The sequence below is a fragment of the Sitophilus oryzae genome, unplaced genomic scaffold (genome assembly GCF_002938485.1).
Source record: "Sitophilus oryzae breed Bouriz unplaced genomic scaffold, Soryzae_2.0 scaffold_465_pilon_pilon, whole genome shotgun sequence".
NCBI lineage: Eukaryota > Metazoa > Arthropoda > Insecta > Coleoptera > Curculionidae > Sitophilus > Sitophilus oryzae.
The window spans coordinates 3,160,872-3,187,721 of NW_022147046.1; positions in this window are offsets into that span (position 1 = coordinate 3,160,872).

Genomic DNA, 26,850 nt, shown 5'->3' on the forward strand with positions numbered 1-26,850 from the left:
ACTGATCAATAAATAAACTTCAGTAAATATTTAGTATTAAAAACTTTGATACCCTTGGAGAAATAAAGCCTTAAAATTTTGACTGAAATTTCACAAAATTGAAAATATTTCAAAAACGGTAAGGTTTAAGTGTAATAAACCTTTATCAAATTTATTTTTATTTTAATCGTAGGAACTAAAAATGTCATAATATACAGGGTGTTCCATTTAAAAAAATAGAACTTTGACATTTTTTATTTATTTGGGACACTATCTTGTAAAAATATTTTTAAATTGTAGCTCTAATAGTCCTTCAACGAACACAAAACTTACAATTTGTAAAAATCTAATAGTTTAGCTACAATACTCCGTGTCGTATGTGGTGAACAACCCTGTATATTGTATCTTCGCAATATAACTCTTACAATATTTTTTTATGTTGGAAATATGACTAATACCAGCTTTCGTTAAATAAGAAAGGCGGAAATACAGGAAATGAATATGATGTACCTCCAGACGATAGTTAATGATTTTGATCAGTAAAGATATAGGTCACAATTTCTAACTCCTCCCTATATGCAATCCGTAAGTCCGTTGAGCTACAGAGACACCAGCCCAGCCAACAACTAAATAGTAGTACTGTTTATAGTACAGTATCCCTCTTCGCTCACTCAGCACCATTCTAGCCATTCCCCAGGACTTTAGAAAATAGGAGAAAAATCTGAGAAAAATCAGAATTTAAACAGTTATAAGATGTTATTTGTTTTCTATTATAGATCCTATTTGTTTTCTTTTTCCTATTATAAAATTATATTGAATTGTCCTCCTGAATAAAAAAAAATAATTTGCAACAGTGCACATATGTTACGGTTAAGGTCCGATGTCCGGTTAATGTCGACGTTACCCGGTTAATCTCGAGAATACACAGAACATACACACAACAAAACAACCTAAAACATAACCTAACCCAAACATTAACCTGGTAATGTCGACATTAACCGGACATCGGACTTTAACCGTAACATATTTAATTTATTTTTTAACTTTAACGTAACATATACATATCATGAAATTATAAGTGTGTTTTTAAGCAATCCTTACGAAAAAGATCTAATAAAAATAATATGGATTTCAAAAGACATCCCCAAAATTAACTAAATTCAGTTCCTTTCTTTTCATCTTAAACGAGCGAATATTCTTAACTTCCACCCTACTCCACCCCTCAACTGGCAATATCCAGTTTATGCCTTTCTCTCGACAACCACTGGATGGAGCGCCCGCTACCCTGTCCACCAGGGGGAGCCATCGCGGGCAGCATTCGCAGCCCGCCGTACCAATCTGTGCGGCGATCGCTGCTACGTCATTGTTAGAACCCGCCCCATCTATTATTCATGGAGGGCGGCCGATGGGGGCAGGGAGAGGAAAGGGGGGAAGAGTGGGGCGGTATTGGGAAAAGGGCGGCAGTGCAAGGGGCGTACGATGAACTGGCGGAAGACGCGTTGCGTGCGTGACGTAGTGGGGTCTGTAGGGGTAAGCGGTTGCGTTTTCTTAAGTGCAAGGAGGGTTGATTTTATAAAGCGCATAATTGTGAGAATATTTTGGGGTAGATTTTTATACGGAACTACTTGCAGTCGGTTCATTTGTAGGAGCGCCATTTGTTACTGAGAAGGCCAAACTAAAAAGAGTTGTCCATTCTGAGCGCTGTGTATTAACTTGTTTTTTAGCGTGATTAAATGTTGGACAATAAAATAAATTAATTTGATACATTTAGATATTGTTTAAGAATTTAGAATAAAATATTGTAGAAATGACGTCGACAAGATTCGACACGACCTCAGACAAGGTTCTACCTTAAGAGGACATTAGTTTCGTTCCAACGACGGAGAGAACCGTACTGGGTACGGTAACGCTTCTGCGCAGTGGAGAAAAAGCGTTCTAAGAGAGAGAATCGTTTAGTGAACGATAACTTTTGCGTTCCAACAAGAGTTGTCACCGTTATAGTGAATCGATTCCGGAACCGTAATTTCGATACCAGCCTGAAAGCAAGAATCATAGGGACTGATCTGCGCATTAAGAGTGTGTCAGCAGATTATTGATTTTTTCTGGACTTTAAATTCCTTTAGCCATTTCTCTTTTTAATTTTGACAGTTTATTTATCTGTTGTTTTGACGACGTTTTGAAGCTTAAAGTTTTATTTGATGTTTATCGTGCATTTATTTTAAATATTTCTCTATTTTTGAACAATGAGGAGTGACGAAGGGGACAGTGATTTTGACAGTGAGTCTTTGTTGGATACCAGCGAAAATGATTTGAACGAATAATTCAAACGTACAAATATAAGTAAATCTCCCTCCCAATTTATTAATTGTCTTATAGTGTATAGTTCAAGCACGTAAAACCGTACGGTCGAGAAAAAACGTCCAGTTGACTTGGAAATCATGTTCAATGCCATTATCCATATAATTTTACATATAAAAAATGACAGCGATTTTCATTTCATAGCCATCGCTAACGCCGTTTTTTTTTCGATCATATGGTATATTATTCATTTTGAATCCCTTAGATAATAAAAATCGTATAAAAAAATCTATAACAATAACAAAAAATAATGTTGTGAATTGGATTCCAGCTTAAGGCGCTACAGCGGCTATGGCGAATTCTAAAGTCGATTCCCAAACCGTTCCAACTGCATTTAATTTTGGTATCGTAACAGAACAGAACTGTCCTAGTCGACACATGCGCACAAATTCGATCCCGGCGGCGTATTTCCAAAATATACCATGTAGAGAGCATAACGTCTCTAAGCCCCGCCCTCAAGCTTAGTTCAGCAGTGAAGATGTCTCTAACGCAGTATAGAATGGAATTGGGAAATGCGCCAAAATGGTGTATAGTTCATAGTCGCATTACTGGCGTAACTTTTGATAGAATAAACAGTAATATTCATTTATGTAAACCTAGTATTTATCTATTCTTTACCATTACATTGAAAACATGGATACAAAAAATGAAAAAAAAAAACATTTATTTATTAAATAATGTATATTATATTATTTTCTTTAAAATATTAGACACTTAAAAAAAATAAACATTGCTATTTCCTATAAGACTGCAATATTTAGCATGTCCTTTGGTATTTTGGGGTATTTTCGATAATATATTTCCTCAAGCACCATTTTTTCTTGTTTAGTCTCGTCTCTTCTGATGGCCTTCCTGATTGCCTTCTTCTTTGCGAACCATAAGTTCTTCTGGATAAAGCTCTTGGTTGTACTTTAATATACTTGTTTTTTTTACAGTTTATTGTAGTATTTGTGAGAAATGTTTTTAACTGCTGCTCTGTGTCAATATGATGAGACATTATTAAACCGTTTTAATATTTCTAAACATCTGCCCAAGTAGCATCTATCTGACTTCGAACTAAATCTGACCTGAAGCGACGTCAGACTTTGTGCAAATTTAGGTCGGGTGCTGGTGATACGACCTGTGACGTCGCTTTCCTATTAAAAGCGACGTCGTTGGATCTGAGTCGGTAAATCCAACGATCTGTCGACGTACAAAATAACAACGTACCATTTTTATTAAACGGGTTTATTGAACGCGACGTATACCCGACGTTAGATAACGTCCAAATGCTACTTGGGTGATTACTTTTCCGTTTTTGTATTAAACCTAGCCTTTTTCCATATTTATTTTTAATAAAGCATGATATTCAAAACTGTCTTCCTTAAACTCTAGAGGCCCGACAAATATAGATATAGCGTTACCATAATAGCACTGTTTTTTGATGAATTACCAGCTGTTGACTCCAAACCAAACCAAACCAGCTGTTGACTCCTGTGAAGCTGAGTCACTATTCTCATCGCGAATTTTATTTTACGTTTTATATTTTTTAACATAATCTCTAACGTACATTGCTCTGTCATCCTGATGCTTGTTTAGAATTCGCAAAAGTCACAAACTGGCTAATTCAATGCAAAAATGCAAGAAGTGATAATGAATGCTCACGTGGCTTATATCACATTGTAACGCTGAGAAGCCGACTCCATAGTATACTGCATTTGGCGCAATATCCTATTCCATTCTATACCGCGTTAGAGAAATCTTCAATGCATGGAGGCGGGGCTTAGAGACCCTATGTTCTCTACATGGTATATTATGGAAATACGCATCCCGGCGATACCAATAACCATTCTAGAACGGTCCCAATTTCTGCGTGGGATCAAAGCTAATATGTTTATTAACTATTTTGTATTCGTAAGTTATGTAAATTTTTTATTTGTCATAGGTATATATGATATAATAATGATATATAATTATTATTTTATATCATATAATAATGATATAAAATTTGGTAAGTTAGTATTTGACACAAATCAGAATTAATCGACGTATTCAGTTGTTTTCGGTGACTTCCTGTTTCACCGGAAATGAATACAACTTTTAATATTTAAATGACGCCCTCGACATTTTTTTACTCTATTCGATAGAAAATGACAGTCTGAATAGAATGACATATCATATGTGAATTTTTGACATTTACTCGTATGGATTATTTGAAATTGTAACATGCGGTTTATAACGACAATTTGACTCGAAAGACCAAGTATGTAGTACAAAATTATTCGTAAAAGATGCTTTTCCCAAATATGCTAATGAGCCACCCTCGTTCCATTTAAAAAAATTGAGATATGATTAAAAATACGATTTGGGCATCTTTTAACCGGCCAGGACAAGACACGAAAAACATTATATAATCAAATACCATTTTTTTTCAGGACTCCTTGATTAAAAATTAATATCTTTAACACAGCTATGGCACATTTGATATTAAGTATTGAGTTAGTAGATACAGGGTGTTTTTTACTTATTTTTATTTGTAGAATATGCTGCCCAAGTTTCCTCGACTACAATTCAAATTCGGGCCACCCTGTATATTAATTTTATGAATCGTGGGCACCATATTATAATGGACCATTCTAAATACAGGGTCGCTTTTATGTTTGGAAACGGTCGATTATTAGGTAAAATATAGGAGGTACCGCAAAAAGTTAAACATAAAAGTTATAGGGTTTATAAATATCTATTAGTGGGTAATAAATTTAAGTATACAGGGTCGGTCATAAAGTCGTAGCACATCAAAACTATTTTTTTTTTAAATGGAACCCCTTGTATAATATTGCTTATATCGGTTCTTCCTTCAATTCTAAGCAAAAATTGAAATACACACAATGTACCTCATACCAACCGTTTCCGAGTTATTGACTTTTGAAAATATCACTTAAACAATTTAATTTAATTAATTTCGATATGTCCAGTTTCATTTAACGATGCCATTTTGCCAAAACTGTGATACTTAATAATATTTGACATTAGTTCTCAGTTCTCAAGTTTTTATAGATGTATAAAATGAGAGTGTAGCAAGTCTGGAAATTACAACATTTTCGTTTAACATTTCAATTCTTCATTTTATCTACATTGGGTGTTACGATTATTGTTTAAAATTGAAAAACGAATAGAAGTATGCAATAATATACAGGGGGTTTTATTAAAAAAAAGTTTGATGAACTTATGACCGACCCTGTATAATTAAACTGACTAGTAGCTAATAGGAATTTAAAAACCCATTACAACAGTATCACAGTTTCGATTTTATTTCGACATAAGCAGTATTATTATTATAAAACTCTTTTTAAGATTCGATTTCTATTTTTTAAATCTGTCCATTTTAACATAATCTGAGCATTTCTCAGATTTCGTTACCGATATCATCCCATCTCCCCGTTAATCCTAGCAAAAGTTTCCAAACATCAACCGTACACACAGACAGATAGATCCTTCAAAGGGGCCCGAACGAAAGATACACACAACACAAGCAGCAGCAGCGAACACACCCCTACGATTTTGCCCCGGCTCGTCCCCAGGGAGGGGGAGGCAGAGCAACAGCGGGCTAGGGGAAGGTCGACGTTCGATGCTCATTTTTGGCAGCTGTAATCGTTTTTGGATCAGTGTTATTCCCATCCCCCGGTTTACTAGCATTTTCTTCTTAATAATATTAGATTACCGGCCAGCTTTGGGATAAGTAAATGGATTTTTTTCTTTGCTGCCTGCGGGGTGCGCTCGTAGAAAAGCCGAAAAAGTAGGCCGATTTATTGATACTAACTTAATTTTCTGAGCAGACTATATATTTGAGAGGGGGATAATGTAACTTGTACCTCTGTACGAGAAAGAATTCTTGGACTGTGTCTAGTTATTTTTGTTACATATGTTTTTCACTTTAGAAAAATTGATTAAATATAGCAATAAATTTAAAATAATCGTTCTAGGTGAATACGGGACCTGCGAAAATATGAGTGTAGGAAAGCAACTAGTTTTTTAGAAGTTAACGGCTTGTAACAATAATTATTTGTTATTTGTTTATTCATATCATTAAATCTTCTATTTCTCTTCGTTTATCGACAGATTGATCTTTTGCACCATATGACATTTATTTTATCATTAAATGATAATATTAAATAAATCATGTACTACACATATTTCACATCATGTAGCTTAAACACTATAGATGTTACGGCATTTGCATATTCTCAAACTGTCGTGTTGAGCATGGATTGAGGATACATCCAAGCAAAATCAAGGCTCTTTGTATTAGCAATTAAAAATCAACACATAATATTATATGTTACTTCCAATTTCTAATTTAAATATTGATTGAATACACTAGCAGTGCAAATGACTTGAATGCACTAGCAGTGCAAATAGCTTCTCCAATCAGTGTAGTAAGGTCTATCAAATGTTAGTGTTTAAGCTGAAATCAATATACATATTTTTAAAAATATTCTTAAAAACGAACTTGAAGTTGCTATATTAACGGCTGGCAAAGGTTAGTTTTGGGTCGAGATTTCCGTATGTAAGAAGAGTACAATGCGTTTATAATGTACTGGACAAAGAGAGAACAGTAAAAACGTTGCCAAACGTATGAAATAAACCGAGAAACTGCGCACATTGCCAAGAGACGTGGAAGGGGATATAGCAGATTCGTCGCGGTCGACCGGTCGACCCAATCAGTACTAATTCTAGAGAAGGATATACATCATGCGTTTAACTTTACGATTTAATTACATTTCGTGATACTTCATTTGTTTATTTATTAACGATTTTCTACAGCCTTGTAAATTTTTGTGCAAGTTAGAAACACTTGCACTTTGGTAAAAATAACATAAGTGGAAATGAGTTGGTGTTCGACAGTAGTCGCGCTATTAGAACTCTGAATTCAAAAACCGATAACTGGAAATCGATTAGAAACAATTGACTCTAGTTTTTTTCAAAAACTTTCTTAATATTTTTGCTATATTTTCTTCGCAGACAGTATGTGAAAATATTTATCAATAAAAAAGTTACATGATTGCTGAAAATTGCCATGCGCTAAAAGTAAATGGATGGGGTTTTAAAAAATTTTGAATGGAAAAATAACAAACCTATCCAAATCTTCTTATTTAAAGTTCTTTCTTGTTTTTCCGATCCGAACTTCAAAATAAAAAAAAAGTTCATATCTAAAGTGGTTCTTAAGTTATCGCGTGTTATGTGTCAAATAGTTGAGTTTTTAAATTATCCCGATTACTGACGTTTTCTCGTTATAGAAAAATTGGACACCCTAACGATATCCTTATAATTCCATTTCGGAAACTCAGAAACATATCTAAGTAGTTTATCTAGTTATCTTTTGGAAAAAAAAGTTTTTAAAAAATAAGCGGTTTGCGATCGTGATTTTACTTTACTTGATGGGGAAACCCATACCGGAGAAATGTGACAACGCCGCAATGTATAATAAGATCCCTATTTTAGAATTTTAGAATTTAGAATGAGTGGGAGGGGGGTTAATCACTTCGACCTTACAGATCCATTGTGTCCCCCTTTCTTGAATCATAACTCATCATACAGTCCCAGGGCTTTGACAAAAGCCAGTATCTGGGACGGTTTTATAGAGAGTAGTTCTCCATCTCCAATATCAGTCGTACCAAAATTCATGGCACGAATGGTTGTTGTCTCGGCGCACTCAGTGATGAGGTGTACTGGTGTTTCACCATCTTCCCCACAGAATCTGCATTCGCCGTTTCTTCTTAGTTTCAATCTACTGAGGTGTTCATTGAGGAGACAGTGTCCTGTTAAAAACCCCGTGACAATCCAAAGATTGTTCTTACTCAGACCCAGGAAGATCTGTGATTTTTCTTGATCATAAGCCCTCAGAAACTTCTTCGAGTGTCTTAGACCATTGCAAGATTTCTATTCCAGGTTGCGGATGGAATCTTCCAAGTTCTTGAGTTCCGCCTTGAGTTGGTTACCACTTGGAAAGCAGAACGGTTCTGGTCCAGTTAGTGGAGTGTTCGCTCCTTTCCTAGCTAGCTTATTTGCTTTTTCATTGCCTTCTATCCCTTGGTGAGCAGGCACCCAGTGTAGGAGGACTTTATTTTCTTTGCCTAATTTATTCAGCTTCTCTATGCATTCTTTGACCAATTTCGAATTGATTGATACTGAGTTGATCGCCTTTAACGGTGCTTGACTATCAGATAAGATGGCTATTTCTTGTTTCCGATAGTTCCTATCTAAGATAAGTTGTACGCATCTCTCGATAGCGTAGATTTCTGCCTGTAGGATACTAGGGTAAGTGCCCATTGGTTCGGAGTAATTAGCTCTCGGCCCAAACACTCCGATCCCTGTACCCGTATTGGTTTTGGAAGCATCAGTATACCAAGTTATGGTATGGTCTTTTAACTGCTGGGCAAGCGTTTCGCTCTTCCAATCCTTCTTATTGCTCAATACTACATTGACATGTTTGTCAAAGTTGTACGTTCTTGGCATATCGTCCACTGGTTAAGTTGCATAAGATCCCTATGCGGTTACTTCCACACACGTAAATATCGACCCAAAAGTAGGAGTTGCCAGCATGGTATAATTACTAAGCTTCACTAGTCAAGAGTCTGATTTATCCCCATATCAAAACCAAACCAAATACAATAAGGAATGAATGCAATAAGGAACAATGTCCAGTTCTAGGAGGAAGAATATCTTGTTGTCAGAGGAGGATGGGAAATACCCTGTCCCCCCTACAACAGAAAAATCCCCATGTATGATGAGTTATAAACTGTATGATGAATTATAACTCAAGAAAGGATAGATCACACTAGATCACAATGGATCATTAAGATCGCGGTGATTAAACCCCCTCCGATACCTTCTACATTCTACAACAGTGATATACAGGATGTCCCAGAAATAAGTGCAAGTATTTTAAGGGGTGATAGATCTGGTGAAAGGATATTTTTTTCTTTACCGTTTTTCAAATAAGTCCAAAATAACTGAGTTATTTTACTTTGAAAATTCCCAAAAAAAATTTTTTTTGCTAAAATTGTGAAAACCACTGGATCTTTTCTGAATTTTCTTTTATGTAAATTTAACCTACTACCCATAGTTGTTGCAATATTATCAAGAAATTATGTTTTATAACTGAAAACAAAAAAAAATCCAAATTTATTATTTATCCTCATATGCGTGTTTCTGACCCCGAAATATACTACCAGTTAAAATACTTGCACTTATTTCTGGGACACCCTGTATAGCAAAATAGACGGGAAACCGAGAATCCTACTGTAAGAGAACCTAAGACGGCGCCTTAAGTTCTTCTCAGAACTCCGTATTGTCGAGCGACACGTCAAAAGAACCAATGAGATTTGTACAAAATTCAAAATTGACAGCTGTTTGAATTTTGTACGAATCTCATTGGTTCATTTGCCGTGTCGCTGGCGAAAGTTGGTGTTCTGAGAACGAGGCTAAAATACTAATGAATAACGTAAATAAAAAAGCAGTTCTTATAAATTTCGTTTTATCATAATCAATACTGGAAATATAAATCTATGTTTCTCTTTTATTTGTTATCGTAATTTCGGTTGCATGTCTTAATATTATTTCGAAGCTTTATTTTCGTAATAACCATACGATAGTTCTTTTATTGAAAATTGTACACATGTATGTTTCGTGGAAACGAAAGGTTGAATTTTAGAAAATCAATTTGTTTTTGCACGCAATACAATAGTATTATACATATTGGCAATTTGGTTATTTTTATTGTTGGGATAATTAATTTTTTGTCCATTTGAAATTACCTTCTGTAAATTGAAATAGAAGGAACAGTTTTAACATTTTTAATATCATTTTAATAAGATATTAGAAAAATTTTATGTACGTAGGTAATAAGATTTGTTGTATATTAAAATATTACATGATATAGTGTTTTACATTCCTAGAAATAGAATAAAACAATGTTAAATTTTAAGATAAATTGAATAAAAAGAGTAATACCTTTAAACCAAAGTAATAAACCATACCCAGCGTGTAACAGACAAATGGAATAAACTCGATACTCAATAAATAAGTTGGAGCGTTAGTATTCTTAGTTTGATATGTTTTTCAATAAAGAAATACACAGAGTGTCAAGCCATAGTGGCTAATACCAACATTTATACGTGAGATACAACACGGGACACTCTAGATATTAAGTGGTTTTTATAAGTTGCACTACAGAAAAGTAATTGTCAGTGTTATAATCGTTTGATATCAGATATTATACAAATGGTTTATTTTAACACAAAATAACAATTCTATAGATGATGCCAGTTTTCCTACAACTATGTCTCTTGCGTAAATTTAGGATTGAAAAATTTTTTTTCAGCGTTTTTGCCTTTCTCAATAGCTTAAAAATTTTAAAAATATTGAAGTATACTGGCATAGGCCTTCGAAAGATACTTTCTAAATATTTGCTCTATTACTTCTTTTACTGAAATGGTCCCATCTGAAGGGAAAATAATCTGTTACATTTTGCCCTCCTCTTAAGAGTGAAGTTATTGTTTCCAAAAAAAAAACAAGTATAAAGATAGAAACTAAATCTGAAAGTTCAAATTTGCTAAGTGCGGACGGATCTTGGAAGCCAACCTACGGAGTCTCGTTGCTATTTGTCTTCTGTCGGTTTTACGACAACCAGTATGGACGGGCGCCTAGAAGTCGCGCGAAATTGCCATATATCAGTGCATGCTATACATAGCTAGTTTCGCTCGTGGCAGTCGTCTCTTAAAAAATGAATTGAAGCAGACTCGCGCTGGTTTTGCCTTGGTCTCGCTTTAGTCGCCTACTCTCGTCAAAAAGTTGGCATCGTGCGTGCCTCGCGCTCCTCTCCTCAGGTACGCATCTTAAGAGATTGTATACTGTTGCTATGTAACAGCGCCACGACAAAGTATCCAGATGTTCATCAATCCATCCCTTCTACTTTCTTCATTAGTGGTGCACATAAAACACTAGGAAAATATTAATATATTAATTCAATACACAGGGTGTTTCAAAAAAACATGTGTAATCCCTCGTGGGGAAATTTCTCACGTAAAAATATGATTTATTTTTCATACTAACATAGGTCCAAAAAAATAATCTTCATATTTTTTCGATTTATTATAAATTTCTTTCAAGTACTTTTAACGTTTCGAATGAAATTTTGAGGGTAAATGTTAGTATAAACGCGACATATTTTAAAGCTCAAAAAGTGTCAACATATTCACCAGGAACGTGCATATGGGTTATCACTGTAATATTTTTCTAAAAAAAGTATGTACGCCACTGACTCTTTTTCTCTTGTTAGCAAAATAGTGTAAGCAGTTTAATGCCGATTAAAAACTGTCTCTTGATATTTCGTCGATTTCGGCCTCCTTGATGAGATAAACACAATTTTATTAATTTGCCTTCTTCCCCTAGGAGATGGAAGACCTTGTCGTTGGTGGGGAAGCTCCTGGTCAGGTGCTGGGGGGAATCCCCCCTAGCACTTGGCTTGGTCTAAGAAGCATCTCACTCATCGTCTTGTCCCTGACTGTAGTGTCGTGGCCAGGGAATTGCACCAAGACATATAACGATACCGGGCGGGGCTACGGACAGCCTCAACCTTGGGGCACCGGGGGCACCCCATTGTATTTTACCCCTTACTTCTACATGCGGGGCTCTGTAGAAGTGGACCGACTGTCCCTAGCGACTCATAGGAACACTATGAGATCTGGTAATAATAGTAATAAAAACATCACCGGTGAAGCTGTGGGGAAACCCCCTAGCGACACTGGGAACAGTAACAATGAAAGTTCCAAGGGGCCAAACCCAAAGAGAGGTGGCTGACACGTGCGTGAGACCATCCTCCGCAAGTGGCATACAAGCTACCACCTCCTCCAAGGGTCGGGAGCCTACCTCCTACCTCTAAACCCAACAGGCGACACAAGCTACCGTTTCGTCCACCCGGCCTGGGTCGTAGCTCCTCGACTGTGAGAAACACGGGTCTCCGTAGGAAGTCCTGGGACTGTATGATGAGTTATAACTCAAGAAAGGGGGACACAATACATCTCTAAGGTCGCAGAGATTAACCCCCCTCCCACTTATTCTAATTCTAATTAATTTGCCTTGGTCGAAGTCCAATAAACCTTTAAAAATATCTATTATCATTAACCTGCAAAAGTTTTAAATAAGTACTCATCAAAAAATATGAAAAAAGTCCTTATAAACATAGGTATAAAAATGCATAGTTTTAGAGTTACAGGATATTAAAACTTTTTAAAATTAGGTTTTTTGTAATTATCTTAAATACCATTATTTTCTTATTTGAAATTGCTGTAGCTTGGACTAATGGTTAATAATAAATTATGTAAAATATATAATTTAATAATTTTATTTTTATTTTATTAATTGTGATTAATAAAATCGCGTTTATCTCATCAATTCGACAAAATATCAAGAGATAACGTTTATGGCAATAAACGACCCTGATGAATTTATCGATACTTTTTTAGCATTAAAATATGTAGCACTTAACATATTTTATAGTAACTTTTACCCTCAAAATTGCATTCGAATCATTAAAAGTACTTGGAAGAAAATTATAATAAATCGAAAAATTATTAAGATTTTAACACCCTGTAGCTACGAAACATGAATCGGACCTATGTTGATATGAAAAATAAATCTTATTTTTAAGTGAGGAATTTCTCTACGAGAGATGACATATGGTTTCTGAAACACACTGTATATTTTAATATTGAGTACACACAACGAGTTCAAATGTATTTTAATCATTATATATAACAGCGAAGATAGGTTCAAAACTTTATTTCTTCTCGCACGTTTTTTAATTGCTTCCATTTTTAAAAAAATTTGTATTCCTTTTCATAAGTTATTCGGGATTTAAAATCTTTGGAAGTAGTTTGGATATGGCGTTTGTCGCCTTAGCCTGAATATCTGTTAGTAATTTACTTATTTCGTTTTGAGCCATTTCTGGCTCCAATTCAATCAGCAATCGACACGAAAGAGAATTAAAAAATATTGACTCAAAACTGACAACCAGGGTTCGGAAGTAGTTAATTAAGACGTAATTTACCTGATTAAATACGTGTAGTTTTTCTTCAAAAACTACGTCTTTTCCCGTTCGTTAACTACATGAAAACTACGTTAATAAACTACCTATTGATATTATGAATAATTTTGCTTTGTATGAGGAGTCTAAATAATATGATGTGAATGGTTATATTTAAAGCCATATTTCTTCTGTTTTATTAAATACATTATGTGTTTTCTAAAGCTTTTACTTATGATAACCTCACCTCATACCTTTGACATTTGAAAGTTACATACATATGTTACATAAACTACACCTTCTACATAAACTACATTAACTACATGTATGTAGTTTATGTAGTTTTTAAATGTAACATGTAGTTTTCCGAACCCTGCTGACAACTTAAACAGACAGCTTTATTTATGTGTCAAATTACATAGAAACCAACGCCAACCCACCACAATATTTTTTCTATTCGTAATAAATTCCTTGAAATAATAATTTCTGAATATTTTTTAAAACGTAACTCGCTATGGAAAAAATATTGTTTTATACACGACGATAAAATTGCATTATCGTCTCCCAAAATTAATTATAATATAAAAGATTAATTCATCGCTCGTGAATTAATCTTTTCGGTCGACGATAAAATACCATTTTATCGTCTTGTATAAAAAAATAACTATTATTACACTGAAAAAATCACAAGTAATAAATTCCTACCCATTCCTAGTTGTGACGCTACTGATGGGACATCCCAACATACCGAAACCATCGAGGTTTTGGCTGATTGGGCCTTCTCGCAGATTGACACTCGCGAATGGAAACTAACGAAGCTACTAACGTCAGTCAGTCAGTTCGGTTTCGGTTCGAATGAGGGCTTTAATGAGTAATTTCCGTGAAATATTCAGAATGTTTTCCGATAGAGCCGCAAAATCGCAACCGACCAGTCACTTCCACGAACACCGTCCGCGAATGAAGGAATTAAGTGCGACGCGACGGGTTTTTATACAAAAAAGAAATTAAAAGGAAGAAAATGAAAGAGATTTTGTTTATAGTTTCGGATGGGAGAAAATGGATAAAAAAAGTTCATGAAATAAAATAAAGTAAACTTAAAACTGGCTTAATTGACTATTTTGATTATTTAAGAATAAAGAAATAATATATAATCTTTGATATTGGGTAGAGTGCAGTGGCGGCTCGTGACCCGTGGGACTGGTTGGCGACAAAATTTTAGTTTCGGCTATTTGCCGCCCCCTCCCCTCTTCTCAACACAAGTAATTGTTTCTAAAAGGTGTAGTAACAATCAAAACAAATTATTAGAAAGCCTCTGAAAATATATTTCCAGGACTATTCTCCATAACTTATTTTATAATTGCAATTATTATACGTATTATTAATACCTGCAATTTATTCATTAATTTATGTTGATCAAAAACATTGATATAGGCGACCGAAAAGCCCCTTCGCCTAAGACCCGCCTTAATACTGTTACGGATTCCGTGGGTCCACTATTTAAACTCACGATAAAATACTTAACGAATTTATTTGTTTCACTCTGTACACACAACTTATACTATTTAAAACACAACTTATGCAACTACTACTACTCTAACGGTATTTCGCGGTATTTTCAAACTTCAGACTTCAGACTATCTTCAGACTTGTCCAACTGTCAAAGCGCGGGCCTTATATACCCCCTGGCGATGGTTTCTGGAATTTTCTAAAGAATTCTATAATTTTCTTTTACTTTCTGGCGAATGCGCCAGGTTCCTCAATGCACGTTGCGATTATTTAGCAGTATGCAGTTATGCAACCAGTAATACACCTTGACAATACGATACAACTTCGACTTACTTCGCATCGATACCCATATATCTATTAACTCTATATAGATTATCGCCTATGCCTGCAATGTGTTGGAGTTGAAGCCGAGTCGGAGACAACTAGATAACCGGTCCATGTATATTTCCCAAAGTTCGTCTGTTAAGCAGATACTGGTGCAATACCATTTACGTTGCATTCATCGATCTAACAAAAGCCTTCGACTCTGTGAACAGAGATACACTTTGGGCAATTATGAGAAAGTTCGGAGTACCCATCAAATTTCTTACAGTGTGTAAAAGCCTCCATAACAGCAACAAATCAAGAGTGTCATATCATGGATGACTGAGCGATCCCTTCCTAACAACCACAGGCGTTAGGCAGGGATGTGTCTTAGCGCCTCTCCTATTCAATATATTCATGGCAGCGCTCTCCATTATAGTGGACAGCAAACTGCAGGAAAGAGGTTTGGGCATTAGATACAGATACGACGGCGGTCTGTTCAACATAAAAAGACTCAGGGCAAAAACACGTACAAAATTCATCACAGAACTTCAATACGCTGATGATTGTGCTCTAGTTGCAAATACGTTACAGCAATTGCAAGAAATGTTGAACACATATACATGGGCATACGAGGCCTTGGGACTTAAGCTGAACATCGATAAAACTAAAAAAAATGTGCACTCCCCCGGAAGATCACAACAATGCTATAAAAATCGGAGATGAGCTGTTGGAATATGTAGCGGAATTCAATTACCTCGGCAGTATTATTTAGGAAAAGGCCAATATCGACTCTGAAATTCAGCACAGGATTAGCAGCGCCTCAAGAGCATTCTGGAAATTAAAAGCCAGGGTTTTCTACAATCATGACTTGAGCACAAAAACGAAACTTGCGGTGTACCAAGCGATAATAATTCCCACCATGTTATATGGAAGCGAAACCTGGGTGCCGTACCGCCGACACATGAACGCATTAAACAAGTCAACAGAGACATCTTAGACAACTCTTAAGAATAAAATGGTTCCATCATGTCTCAAACGTATCGGTCCTTGAAAAAGCTAACTGCGAGAGTATTGAAGTCATGATTACAAAGTCCCGCTTAAGATGGACTGGTCACGTATGCAGAATGCAAGAAAACCGCATACCAAAATCTCTGCTTTACGGTGAGCTTGTAGACGGTAAAAGGAGGCCGGGTGGACAACTCAAAAGGTTCAAGGATATTTTCCACGAAAACTTAAAAGGAGTTAACAAGCAGAATGGGTTGGAAGAGGCAGCTCACAATAGAACGGAATGGAGAAGAATTGTAAAGTCAGTTAAGAGCGACAACCAAAAAGTAAAGAGGCAACAAAGCAATGAGATCTTTGGATGTCTGGAGTGCGGTAGACAGATAACATCACGTATCGGGCTTTTCAGTCACAGAAAAGCTCATGAAAGAAAACGCCTTGCGTGACCATCTTCTGATGCGTGTCAAATACTCGTCAGCGAGTAATGGCGGTATGTATGGTGCAATAGCGCAACTCCAAAATTCCAAATGTCGATTGCCACGATATATTTCATATTTCAAAAATCCACAAAATCGGAATTCGAGAACGGACAAACCTGGGAATTAGGGAGGCCCTCATATGGGTCCATTGGTTCCAATTTATTGATTTGAGAAATAATAATTTAACAAAATTCTAATATTTTCAAAGTTGTGAGGGGGAAACCCATCTTGCTGATGTATATTTCACGTAAATTAGCTAAAGGAATATCTAAAAGTTCCGGTACGATAGCTTCAAAGATTTACAAATAAAGGTGATAACAATAATTAAAAAATTATTTTTTTGTTACGTGAGAAAGTCCTTTCTAGCAGTCGAAATCAAACTCTTCTAAATAAATAATGGTGCTATTGCTTAGTGTTCTTTCGTATTTTCTCTTTTGAAGATCCTATAATATTTATTATGTTATGTTTTAATAGATATTTGCATTTTTAATTCAATATTTTAAGGCTTTTGTCTCAATTCAGTTAAACTGGTTTATGTTGTTTGATGTGAAATTTAAGTTACCTATATTTTTTTCTTTACTTGTGTTCATGTTAATTTTTTCATGACTGATTACTTAATAATTTGATATTATTTTCATTAAAAATCTCAATTTTTTATCCATTATACTTTAAAAATCCATCTCTTGCTTTTTGTTTGATGAACTGCATCATCAATGAGCAAAAATTAGTCAGTACCGAAAGTACCGAAAAAACGGGAAATCCTGGTTCCTAAGAGGCGCGGTATTGAAATTCCCGGTTCTGAAAAACAGCTCCGGTTCCGGAAACCCTAGTACGGGTATAGGCGACTTTCCCTAATCTGCGTAGGACAATGCAGGAATATTTTCATAGACATTTTCGGTAATATATAAAAGCAAAACCAAACTGAAAGAGCATTTTTTATCCTAAAAACCGACACTTTAGTCTTACGTCTCTCACATATCAACGCCAGAAGTTTCTTAACCGTCCCGTTTAGTTGGGAGCGCATCAAGTATGCGCCCCGATCCATTATTCAGCTGTTCTCGGCCCTTTCGGGCGCCACCGCCGTCAGCACACTTGACTGGCACACAAATCTCTGGCCTCCGTAGCCGCCTGCCCGCCGTTCACTTGTTTCTACGTCTTCTTCTTTTCTCGATCCCGGACGTCTAAAAGGTGGAACAAATGAAAGTCAGGGAAAGAGGAGTCAGTCGTTTTTCCAGCGGAGTTGCGGATAGCTATAGGGACTGGAAAAGGGGACTGAGGGAGGGGGTTGGAGAACGATTGAAAAGTCCAATCGAAGCTTGGAAAGGTGCGGAGAATTATTTAACAGCGGGGTTTCCGAGTTAAATTTACTTGAGGTGGCCGCTTTCCTTTTTTTCTATGCCTGTTAAGAGAAAAGGAAAATGTGGTAACTGCAAGTTATGGGGTAAGAATTTAGAATTCTTCAGTTTTGTGAAGTTTCCATAAATAGTTAAAGGTGATATTAATGCTAGATATAAATGCGGCTGCTTTATATTTACAATTTGTCCAGTGAGGTTCCATGTGGACAATCCTACAATTTTATGTTGTGGTGCTTGTACTACTTATAGTCTGCAATACATGACTTTATTGCTTTACTTCGTATGCTTGCGTATGCTTTTATAATCTGTAATTGGTACATTTAGCAGACAATTTATCTCTACAATATACGACTCTGACTGCGCTCACAAGGTAACTGGTAGATGCACTCTTTTTCTTGTATGGATAATTCCGGTTTTGTTTTGTGTTAATACAGTTCTTAGAGTAATCCCAGACTTAAAAACAGTTTCAATTTTATGTTGTTTTTTTGTGTGTGTATGTGTGTGTGTGTGAGAGAGAGAGAGAGAGTATGTCATACCGTCCTGTATGTGTGGGTTTCCAATAAACATAGTACAGAAGAGCTGATGAATTCAGCGTTTCTACTGACAAGAATATCCAGAAACAATGACAACAAAGAAAAAAAGAGACAGATGTTTTTTTCTTTCCCAATAAATCTAATGGAGCTACTTTATGAATTGACATAATTATGACAAGAATCCAACTTTCTATTGGTTATGTTCCAGATTATATCCAGATATACCTGCTCTAGTATATAAGCTCAATAGTATTAGGATTTAAGATTAGTTTAAACTTGCTAACGGTGAGTGATATACCCAAAGAGAGAGAACTGCGTATCACTGAGAGATAGTACAGAACTCACAAAAGCAAGATGGAGCATCAACTCAGAAAGAAACACCAAAAGAATCTATCTAGATGGAAAAGAAATACTGCTATCACAGGAAGTCAAATATCTGGGATTAACCCTGGACAGTAAACTTCTATGGAACAGGCATATTAAGAACATTACCAGCAAAGCTACAAACGCTCTTATGATATGTAGAAGCGCCAGAAGTAGATGGGGCTGCGCTCCTAACATTTTGCGCTGGATGTATACCATGACAGTAAGATCCATGCTTACCGATGGAGCAGTTACTTCGTACACAAAACTAGAGCAGCGCATAGCAAGGCAAAATGTCCCTGTACAAAATATAAAGACTGGCATGCATTTGCATCACAGGTGCCATAAAAACATGCCCAACAGCAACAATGGAGGTCATCTTAGACGTAACATCACTACACGTTGTCGTCGGTAGATATGCTAATGCGACAATGATAAGAATGGTCATTGACGGAAACAGTACTGGGCAAAATTTCAGGCTTGGAACACTCTCAAAAAGAAAATTCCACTCCTCCAACTCCCAGGGGATAACATATACCAAGAATTTACAACTTTAAGAAACACCTTACTGTAGTATTGAGCAATTAAAAGGATTAATTAGAATTTAAGCGCTGCCTGTTTTGCGCTAAGATCAGTTTCTAAGGAACTTAACTTCTCAACCTCTAGAATAGCCTATTATGTCCTTTTTGAGTCACATCTTCGTTATGCCCTTCCATTTTGGATTATCACAGCCCCTCTGTGACATAAAGAAAAGACATGTGGCCTGATGTGGCTATCTATTTCAAAAATTAAATTGTCCAAATGTCATATAATAACGGCGGTATCTGTCATGGAATTGAGCGATTAAAAAATTATCATAAATATTTTTTTTTCAAATGGAAACCCACTTTTTTTTATTTCACTAGTGAAAAGGTTTTCCAATTTGTTACGTTTTAACTAGACATATTCCTAAAATAAATCGTTTTTAAGTTATTTAAGATTTAGTTTGAAAACGTATATTTTTCTTGATTTTATCTAGCTTCCTTTTAGTGTCAAACAGTCAGACAATTTATTTACTCTGTCAGAAAATGAATTATACTCTGTTTTTTTTTCTCAGGTAAGATTTCGACAGACGATGACAGAAGAAAAGCAGATGACGTCCCATACCAATCTATTTATTTTACTAAAAAAAGTTTCTAATAATTTTTAAGTTATCTATGGATGGGTTTAAATATAAATCCGTCATACGTCGTGTCTTGTTGTTTTTAACTAGTTTTATTGGTTTATTTAAAAAATGACAGATCGTATTTCAATTTTATTGGTTTGACGGAACGATGAACGACAAACGGACGCCGATGCGTATGAACTCGCCTTTAGATTTTTGTCATTTTTGACGCTTGTCAAAGTCTAGCCAAATTATAGGTTATAATTTTGTGTCAACTTTTGTTAAATACCCTGCGTTTTGGAAGATGATGCATTTTGATTCGTATTATTACGTGTGTTTTGTGTCTTTTGAAGTCAAGTGGAGGAAAAATCGAGTGAAAATTAACTGTAGACCCGGAGCACAGTTTATGGTTAATACTCGCTGCCCAGGCAGAAAGTCTTATACACCAATGAAGTTGCCATCGATAAAATTTGTATACCATTTCGTCGTAGATAAGTGCATCTCGTATATGGTAGAAGAATCAAACTAAACACATACTAAAAACTAGAGTAGCTGTAAAATATCGACATCACACGATAGGTAAATAATGGATTTTAGTACTGCAGAAAAATAATGTCAAAAGGTACTGGTTTAAAAAAATTAAGATTAAAGTTAATTAATCAACCTTTAAGGTATAAAATTTGGTAGGTGTTATTATTAATAAAATAGTTTGTTTTATTTACCTATGTTGTTTTATTTATTCCTGTGGAATATTACAAATTTGTATTTGTACATAAGTTATATTGATAAATATAATCATAAATGCGGGTAGTTTCATAAAGCTTGAAAGTAAATAATAGTTCTTTTTTATATTTTTTTGGTATGTAGTGTCTTGTTCTTGTTTGTTTTGTATTAACACATACCGTCTTTATTAAATAAAATAACTCGATTACATTTTTTCAGTTTTATACAGTTTTTTTCACAATATTTTGAACTAATCACTTGTCATCTTGTCAATCAAATTTTAAATATATCCAGCTATGCGTTCCAGTTGTACCAACTTATTTCTTTGTAAAATAAAATAAACTACTCTGAAATTAAAATGACAGATACATCTATCACTGTCAAGGATGTTCTCGTTGGACAGACTATATTTGAATTTCCTATATTATAACTACTGCTGGCCTTAAAAGTTTAAAAAGTGTATTTATATAAATATATCTCGTATTTCGTTCTTTAGTTATATCTAATAGTGGATATTTTAATAATACGAGTATACCGTACGATCAAAAAAAAACAGGGCAAAGTTAGCTTGGAAATGATGATCGATAATATACTGTCATAGGCTACTGGTTAAAATCAAGAAAAATATACGCTTTAAAGCTAAATCTTAAATAACTAAAAACGATTTATTTTAGGTACAGGAACAAGTTTAGTCAAAAAGTAACAAATTTTATAAACGAAAGTAACGAAAGCCTTTTCACGAGTGAAATAAAAAAGTGAATTTCCATTTGAAAAAAAATGATTTATGATATTTTTTTAATCGTTCAATTCTGCGGCCATTATTATATGCATAGATTTAGTAAGAACAGATATAACATTGTGCATTTTAACCCGATCAAACAATCGGAGGTTGACTACGTACTGTAAAAACCAACTGAAATAGAGAAGGCGACATTGCCACATCTCAAATTTGCGCCTATCTACTTAGTTTGATTTGCAGAAAAGGTGACTTTAAAACCTTCACCGGATATCAATAAATCTCAATTTCTTAATTAAATTAATAATTTATTTTAAAAGAAGCATGCGTAATAATATGTTATTAACCAGAGGATATATGCGTTACTATTAAAGGACATGTTTACTGCTTAATGTACTGAAACGCCTAGAACTATTGGCAACGTCGCTGCTAGTCTTCCAGAATGAAATGAGCCGTCCGTCCCACCACCCCTCGCAACGGCCCTTGGTCCGTTACAGCGTACTACGTTTAGCTTACGGTGTGTTCGAAGTCGGAATTAAGTCCGAAGTGAACTTTTCAGTGTTTTTCAGTAGTTTTTGTTTTTGTTTAACGTACTTTTGAATCTGCGAATTTTCAATATGGTAAGACAGTGTCAAGTGTGTGGAAAAATTAATCTCAAATTACCCGAATTTGTCTTTTCACAGGTAGGTAAAAATTTCCGCCGTAATTGTACATAGGCGTCCCACAAGGTAGCCTCTCACAATTCAAATAATTTCTAATTATATTTGTTGAATTTTGATCTATTAAAACAAGAACATAGTAGCCGGTAATTGAATTTTAATTCGTCTCAATTACTACCTAACTGTTATAGATCATAACAAATTTGAATATAAACGTTGCATTTGAAACTTTATTATAAACAAAGTGGCATTTTTTTTAAATTGCGTCATATTTTGGTCATTATATACGAGATTCTAAAGGAATTTTGCTCAACAAATAAACAAAGGTGTTTACCCGACCTTTTTTACATTTTATTGCTTTATTATATCTTATATCTGCCCCTTCGGTCTTGCTTAGACAATTTTTTACCACCGTACAATACAAATACCTCTTCCTAGAGTTATTTGTGCGGTGTGTTTACCTTTTTTTTTAGAATGGGGCGAACTGTAAATAATTCTTAGGCTACTAGTTTTATACATACCTATATACAGAGTGACCCAGGCCTCCAAAAAAGCTTTTTATCTATTACATTTATGGTTTGTGATTTTTATTTCAATTTTTTACATAAGATCGGGGCCATTGTAACGTACATTTTCAAAATATTTTTATCAACATACAGGGTGATTCAAACCGCAGTACATATGCTTAATACAGTTCATGAAGATTGGGACATTTAACTAAAATTTGATTGTCTGATGAAGCTACCTAAGTAATGGATTTGTAAATAAACCTAATATTCATTATTATGCGACAGAAATTCCATACTGTAGCACACAGATTTGATACTTTTAATGATAAATGCCTTCTATTGAGAAACTAAAAATTCTTACTTAGAAAGTCGAATTTTATTTTATTATATTTTTTATTTTATTTAATTATATTTTCAAAAAAACACAATTTTCTCATTAAAATAAATATTGATTTTAGGTATAGAAGTTATTAATAATACAAGATTAAACAACTATTACACAGTACTTCACAGGAAGCTATCGATTGCGAACTAACTAAATCGTCACTAATTACTAATTTTGAAAAGTTCTTTTTAAGATGAAAAAAGGTAAAACTAAAACCTAAACTATCATTTGAGATTAAACGGGAAGTTCTAAAGAATGTTGCCTATTCTAAACAAGAAAAATATATTTATAAGTTTTATAACATCTCTAATTAAATTTGGACGAAAAGAATATTTATGTTTGCTGTAGGTAATTTAAAAAAAAATGACTTTTTAAGTCAAAAAAGTCAAAAGGACAAGTTATTCCAAAAAAGGACAAGTTATTCCAAAAAAGGACTGTCCTTTTCAAAAAAGGACAGGTGGCAACCCTAGGTATTTCTGGAATGGAAATTTAATGACAAATCCACAACTTTAATTTGAAAATATGTTCCGGCCACCTATGTTTACAAAAATGTCTAAAATGTGCTTTACCATTGCCTCCATATTCTAAAAAAAAATTGAAAGAAAAGTCACCAACCACAAATCTAATATAGAACTGTTTCGGAAGCCTGAGTCACCTTGTAAATATTCAAAAGTAACTGAAAGTTTAAATTGAAGATCGACGTTGGAGCGATTTTCGAAAACTAGCTACTAACGTTTCAACATAAGTATATATGGGATATTAAATTATATAATTATATTAGACCTTATAACAAAACTCATCTAACGAAAAAGTGTTAATGTAGTATATTTAGTAAAAATTTTACTAATTACTTTACTTTTACTTTACTAATTAAATTCGTTCCAAAAAACGATACGCCACTGGCCATTAGAACAATCCAAATGCGTCTAGTTGCCGGGGTCGGAAATTTTAGACTTCTCTGTCTCTTCTGTCCTTGTCTGACACATTGGAATGTTTGATACACTACCAACGAGTATTTATGAATGAGATGTTCGGTCTATCTTCATAATGTCTTTGATTATATGACATTCGGACAATTTAATTTTTGACATAGATAGCCACATGTCTTCTCTTTATGGTACAGTGGCTGTGGCAATCATTAAATTTGACGTTTAGGCTATATACATATTTTTGCCAGGCAGTTTTTTTCCTCTAAAATTTTTTTTTCTCAAAAACGGTTAATGTTAGGTATAGAGTGTTTAATATCAAAACTCATAAAATTTTACAGAGAATTTAAGTATGTAATAAAAAATGGGGTCACCCATTTAAAATAAGAAAGTTACAGTCAACTTCCGGTACTTTCGAAAGTGCCACCATATCAATGATATGCACAAAATCTCGTATCTAGATATTGTAGTTCTCTAGAAACTTCTAACGCAGGCTCAGCCTGGGACACCCTGTATAAATACTTGAATTTTGTCAATTTGCCGCCCCGGGCCCACGTCAAGCTTACTCCGCCACTGCGAATACATAAAAGGTGTATTTTGAATTTTGAGTATAATGAATAATTGTTTGTACTGGATTTTAGGTAGGTATCTTACCTTGTCAGATAAAATTTTGTACCTAATTTATATTACAGTTTAGGAACTTAATGGTGTTACAACAACCCCCCTCCTAAATGTTCTACATTCTAATTTACAACTTAAAATTAGAATATAAAACGTCTTTCTTAAAATTCTACCAACATAACTCGTGCGCAATTAATTCTAAATAAAATAACTGTAATCCGGAAATACCGAACCGAAGCGTTCGCTAATTAATCTCAAGCAAAATTCGAATTAATTTATTAATTAACCGCCCTCCGTCCGCCCTATTTCATGCAGCAGCGGCAACAGCTTTACCGCCATAAATCCCGCCGCCTGGAAAAGCGGCAGTGGCTACAGTCCCGTCCGTCCAGCAGCGGTTCTATTTACGATGATAATCGTCCGTCGGACTGGACGATGATTAACCGTATGAATACGGGATTCGGCCGGGAAATTGCTTATTTGCATTCAGCGAATAATGGCCGACGAACGTTGGAGAACAAATCCGAGAGGGGGTTGAGGGGGATGTGCGGGGTGTAATCGGTGTTACGGAGGTTAATTTAGGATTAGCTTGTACTAAGTTTAGTAAAAAAAATGGAAACAAAGAGTTAATCGATGTGGCAGCATATTCTGAAGTTATGACCACTAAATATACCATATGATCACAAAAAACGGCGTCAAAAACGGTTGGTGAATGATAATCGATCATAATTTTGGCGTGGTCAATTTCTAGACGATATTTACTAAAAATTGAGATAAAACTTGTCAAAAATTAACACAGTATGTCCGCGGATTGTCTTTATAAGAGGAAAAACTTTTTTATTATTGACATTTTGAGAAAAAATGCATTCTTCATAAAAAATTTTGCTTGTTCTAAAATGGTTAGTCCCGTTTATACTTTTTCAAATTTCCATACCGATTTAGAGAAAACAACGAAAAACATGAAAATATAGTTGAACACTTTCGTAAAAAATAAAAATAACTCCTTAAAATCCAAACGCGTTTCCGTGGTAATATAATTTCGTTTTTATTTTTTGATAGATTGTTACTGATTAGATTTTTGCTGTTTTAAAAGGTTAAAAAAGCACAACATTTATTTGGTCCAATGCTACGGAAAGGGTGACAATTATTGGAAAATGTGACACTTTAACAACAGCAAAAAATATGACATTAGTCGAGAAGTAGGACAATAAACTTGATATAATGTCATTTTAACAGAAAGTCAACGGTCTCTTGTAGACGTATCTGTTTTAAAAAACTAAAGTGTTCTCGATCTCAAAGATGCTGCTTATCTCCTACACTGTTCAAAATCACTTGGACAGAGCTCTGGTAAATTGAGTGAGAAAATATATAAATATGGGGCTAAGAGTGGGGGATGACACATTATTTACATTGTTCTTTGCGGATTATCAGATAGTTATTTCAGAAGACGAAGAAGATCTCAGTTATATGATCAGAAAACTCCAAGAAGAATGCGAGGCCGCAGGTCTTCAGATGAATCTCTCAGGTGTGAATACCTTATAGTAGGCAATGAGGAGATAAATGACCTAATCTTAGAAACTGGTACGATAAAAGGAGTGAAATCTAGTAAATACCTTGGAATAATATTTAATAAAAAAGGAAACAGCGAAAATGAAATACAAGAAAGAATAAATAAGGGTAGAACAGTAACCAGAACATGGAACTCCCTTCTGTGGAATAAACAAATTAAAATATCCACAAAAAGGCGCATTTATAGGTCTCTCTACGGTTCGGAAATATGGGATGTTACAAAGCCAATAAAAATAAACTTATGGCAACTGAAATGGATTTTTTTAAGAAGAAGCTGCGGACGATCAAAACTAGAGAGAATAAGGAACGACGACATCCGAATACAGATGCAAATGGATAGACACGTACACGAAGACATAGAAAAAAGACAACTAACATGGTTTGGACATGTGAAGCAAATGAACGTTGACAGATGGCCCAGAAAGATATTAGAATGGACGCCTTTGGAAAGAAGAAAGAGAGGACGGCCCAGAAGGAGTTGACGGGATGACTTCAATCAGGCGATGACCCCGAGAAACTTAGATGAAGACGAGGTTTTTGATAGAAAAGGATGGAAATTGAGGACGGAGAGACGGCAATAGCTGTAGAAATCCGTTATATAATACCGTATGATCGAAAAAAAATGGCGTTCAGTT